The following is a 5,095-nucleotide window of genomic DNA, read 5'->3' on the forward strand; positions in this document are numbered from 1 at the left end:
TAATTGTTTTTTTTTTTTTTTTTTTTTTTTTTTTTTTTTTTTTTGGTAAAGCACTGGCTTTCTGAAAACCAGCCTGACTTTTCTAAGCATCCTGCTTTTGCTACTTTATGTACCCATGGAGTTAGTTGGACATAGAAGAGGTAGAGAAGCAGATCCATATTTGTATCCCTGGCTTGTGGTGCCTTGCCTTGCCTTCCTAGAGCTAGAATTCCAATATAAGGGCACTTAGCAATCCTGTCACATCTCTTTCAAAGGCAACTCTCTTAGATACACCGAACCCCTGTTGTGATTTGTTTCAGGAATGTTTAGGCACAGAGGGACATCCTGGGGAGTGACCTGGTTAGGAGAACCTTGGCTGTAGCCCTTGATGAATTACTGTGTTCTGATGTCATGTTCCCCTCCTCAATAATAAAGTTCCTCAGCCATAAGAATCCTCTGTAGGGCTTCAGTCTCTGCCACAACGTGACATCTAGAAAAAGGAATGACTTTTTTATTTAGATAAAAGCATTTTTATTGACACATAGGGACCCCAAACCCAACCCTCCTTGGTTTGGTGCTCTTGGCCACCACAGAGTTCACAAAGCTGTAGGAAGTGATTTTGGGCATATCTTTGAAAGGAGAGCTAAAAACTTCACAAAAGCAGATCAGGATGGCCCTTGGAAGTTGTGGTGATGGGGTTGTGGGGTCAGGCTGTGCTCCCTTCCCCAGAGAGCAGGGCACCCACAGCCAGGAGCTGCTGCAGGCAACCCGCACTCCTTAAACACCAGCTCAGACCCCTTCAAACCCCTGCCCTCCTCCCTCAGAGGTTTAACTGTGTCTGAGAGCTTCAAACAGAGTCCAGCTCTGGCTGTGACCAGCGGGTTCCTGATCTCACCCAGAGCAGGAATCCCTCGGAGCTGGAACCCCAGCGAGCTCCAGCCTGGCACGGGACCTGTCCTGGGTGTCCCTCAGGCTCCCTGCTGCAGTTGTGTTGTGGCAGGAGCTGCCCAGCCCCTCCTGGCTGGGGAGGGAGCAGCAATCTGGTGCAGAGGAGCAGCTCCAGCTCCGTAGGTGATCCCTGCAGAGCAGGGGAACGGCGGCGTCTGCTGTGGGCACAGCGCTTTCATCTGGCCCCAATCACCAGCTCCACACTAATTAAAGAAGCCCTTTCATAACTATGTAAATTCCTGACTTCTGTAAACTTGTTTACAATCTGATCTTTAAATGCATTTTTAATTTCATCAAACAGCAATTAATCTACCCCCTGTTTAAATTTAAAATGCTGCTTCTAGCCCCTTCTCCAATTTAAAAACAGCAGTTACCCTTTCAAGTAGGCATTCCAGTTTGCAAGTTGGTTGCATGTATTAGCATGCTGAGTAACTCACTTTATTCTCAAGCTGAAATATGCTTAAATTCGCATTAAAACAGGTGACTTGTGTATTTCCTGAACACAAGGGGAAAATCCATCACCTGCACCCTGTTTTTGTGTGGGAGAACAGATTATCCTAGGTGCATCATTATTTTGTTTTTTCCCCTTAACAAAGCTTTTCTTTCTTGAGGAGATCCCTGCTGTGGAGAGGCTGCCTGTGGAACAGGAGGTGTGTGGGACTTGTGGAACAATTCCAGCCTGTCCATCCCTTCCCTGGGTGTCCCACAAGGCAGCCCCAGTTTGCAGCTTTGCATTTTCCCATAAAATCGGTGTTTTCTCCACACTGGGCATGTCCAAACTGATCCAGAGCTGCGTGATAAGGAGAGAGATGTAATCAAATTTTTATGCTAAAGCAGCAAATTAGCATTTGGTATCAAAGGAGCACAGACAGGAGTAAATGGGAGCTGCTGGAGCCAAACCCACTGATGCCTATCTGGGTGCAGAACAAAAAGTGGTGAAGTGCAGCCAACTCTGCTGCTCTCCCTTTGCCACTCAGAGCATCTGAACCCATCCAGTGAAGATTTTTCAGGAGAAGGCTGTAACCCAAGTGAGAAATGCTCCATCTGCCTCAGAACCTGTGCCACCAACTCCTGAGCTTGGTTTCTGCAGAGGGTGGGAGCAGGATGAGGGGATGGAGACTCCCAAGACAGGACATCAAGGACTGGAGCGTGGTTTGCAGAAATACTTGAAGAGTTGATAAAATTTGTTGTAGTTTGCTTTTGTCTTTCACTTTCTGGAACATCTTTTACAGATATACCAGTGTACTGCTGGCAGCTATTGTTAAATAAAATTATATTTTCACTACCAAGCACATCTTTCTCTTATTTCTGAAGATTTCATGTGCAATCCAGGTCTGCAGGGTGATGGGTTGAACTGAACAACACAACTTATTGGTAATTCTTTCTCCATTTTTGGCCTTCAGGTTTAGGGTTTTTTCAGTGGTGTTGTGATTTAAGGCAGAATTTTTGTTATTTCTAACATTATAACCAGCTGGGGTGCCCCTGAAAATTTAGAACTTCCTTAAAATAAAAACAAGTTGAGAAATAATGAATTGCCACAATTTCTTTAGGAGAAGTGAGATGATTTTTTTTCAGATTTTCATTGGGAAGTTAAGAACAGATCTTGGTAGCTTGTTTTTCTGTGGAATGCAAGTTTTCAGAGATGTGTGAGATTTGATTCAAAAGACATCCAAAAAAATCTCTACTTCGGTTCAAGTTTATCCTCTGAGTGGCCACGTCAGGAGTTGAGATTGAATTGATCTCATAACAGAATTCCTGGATTTCAGAGCTCTTGTTCTGAGTTTCAGATGGGTTTCTTTGCTGTTTTTTCCTTTCAGACAAGGTGCAGCAGCTCTGGCAGCCCCAGAGTGTTTTAATCTGGGTTAGTTTTGTTCCAGGACTGCCAAAAGCTGGGACTGAGCACGCTGGGGTTGTGATGGCAACGCCTGAACGCAATGCCAGCCATGGAGGTGAGTGAGTCAGCAGGTAATTAATGAAAACCTTCATTTCAGGGGGATGCAGAGCCTGGCTGTGCCTGGTGAGGAGGGGGGGATGAGCTCTCCAGGCTGGTGCTGGATCCTCTCCAGAGCTGGGAAAAGGGAGCTCATGATTGTTTGACTCAAGAGAAGAACTGCTGTGCTCTTACCACTGGCCAGGGAGATGAAAACAGTTGCTAAACAAAGATCAAACATGTGAACTTTATAAATAAACAAACAAAATTGATGCTAAGGGACGTCTCAGCTCCTTTGCCTACGGCAAAGGGCTTGGCAGGACCTGGGGAATGACTTTGTCAGTTTGCACACAGAAAATTGTTATTTTAAAGAGGCTGATTAAAGTGATACTGCTGCTCTTAATGAGTCTGAAAACATCCCTGTCCACACAGGGGGAAGGTGGGGGAGAGGAGAAATCATGTCTGGGGCTGAGCTCTGGGTGCAGAGCACAGCAATGTTCCAAATCTAAATGATCCTCATGATTAAAAATGCTGATTGGGGCAGGCAGACAGCGAGGGCAGCAGGGCTGGGAGGCTGCCAGGGAGGAGCTGGGGCTGCTTTGATGTGCTGAGCTCTGCCAGCCTGGCCAGGCTGCCCAGGGACAGGGCCTGCACCAGGCAGGGGCTCTGCTCAGGAAAAGCTGTGAGCAGACAGACAGACAGATGTTATTTCTGGTTTTCTTCCTTCTGTGCAGTCTGCAGAGGGCCATGAGCTGCTGTGGGTCAGTCCTGGCTCCCATTCCAGCATCAAGGCCCCTCCATCCTCTGCAGCTCCTCCTGTTTTCCTCCCTGACTTTGCTGCTTGAGGTTTGAGCTGCATTAGAGGCTTTGCTGCCTTTGAGCACGGAGCAGAACCCTGGACCCTGTGAGCAGCCACGTGGAGCTCCTGCACAGCTCTTGGAGGTTGTTTTTGGGGTAAAGTTCTTGTTGGGAAGAGCCCAATGAGGAATGGGATGGATTGAATCCCCGGAGTTGACTTTAGAGGCCATGAGTTCATTTCTTGTGTGTGTCAGGCAGGCTGTTCCCATTTGTCGTGAAAATGTAGGGTGAACTATTCCCTTTCCTTGATTGGGTGTTTTTTCCATTTCAATTAATTTAACTTCAGAAATTCAAAGTAATCACTTCCTTTGGAAGGTTTTGGTGGTATTTACAATAATCTCCCTCTGGGAGCTGAGTGGGGACCCTGTGGAGGGCAGAGCTGGCTGCTGAGCCTGCCCTGGCCCAAACCCCACGTGTGGCTCCAGGTGAGTCCCAGCTCTGCTGCTCCTCCTGTCTGGAGGCTCCTGGGGTCAAGAGGGGACCTGAGGTTGCTGCCCTGGAGGCTGCTTGAGGACAGGGACTCGTGCTCTGAGGAAAGTGGCTTTTCTTAGAGTGCTGCTCACAGTTTCTCAGCTCCTCTGGCTGCAGGGAGTGAAGCTCCAGCTGTGTGAGACCCAGCCCTGCTCTGTGCCTTGGAGCTGAGCTTTGCCATCCAGCCTGGTCTGGATCTGTGGATGAATTTGGAGCTGGAGAATGGAGTCTGTGCTGTTTTCAGGGCACCTGGGCAAGCTCAGCTGCTGTTTGGCTGCCAGGTGGCATCAGCAGTGGCACAGGAGCCAGGATGCCCAGGCAAGGACAGGGGGCAGGAAAGTGCTGGGAGCTTTTGGGGTTTAAAGAGTGGGCAGGCATGTGCTGCTTCAGCTACTTCTGAGTTTTAATTTCCCCAGGCAATAGCTCTTACAGGGACTGGGAGTTCCTGCAGTCTGTGTTTGGGTGTTTTTAGGGCAGTGGTTGGCTCTTCATCTTGCTGCACCCACTCACTGAGGAATCAGATCCACAACAGCACAGGAGCATTTACTGCAGGCTCCATGCACGGGCTGGGTGGGTTTGAAGTGTTCAGGGTGAGATTTCTTCATGGGGCTTAAATTTCCCAGCTTTTTGTGGCCTTGGAGCCAGAGTCAGCACTCAGGGAGGAGTGTGAAACAATGCTGCTGTGACCTTTGGGTGAATTCTTGTCTGTGAGGTTCCTTGAGGAGATTGTGCACTTGCAGGTAGCTCACAGGATGGAGATGGTCCTTGCTCCCTGCAGAGTGTGGGTGAATTCCTGTCTGTGAGGTTCCTTGAGGAGACTCTGCACACTTGCAGGCAGCTCCCAGGATTCACAGGATGGAGATTGGTGCCTGGAGGGAGCCAGGGACAGAGTGTGGCAGCCCAGCTCAG

This window comes from Ammospiza caudacuta, chromosome 25, assembly GCF_027887145.1.
Source record: "Ammospiza caudacuta isolate bAmmCau1 chromosome 25, bAmmCau1.pri, whole genome shotgun sequence".
NCBI classification, from domain to species: Eukaryota; Metazoa; Chordata; class Aves; order Passeriformes; family Passerellidae; genus Ammospiza; species Ammospiza caudacuta.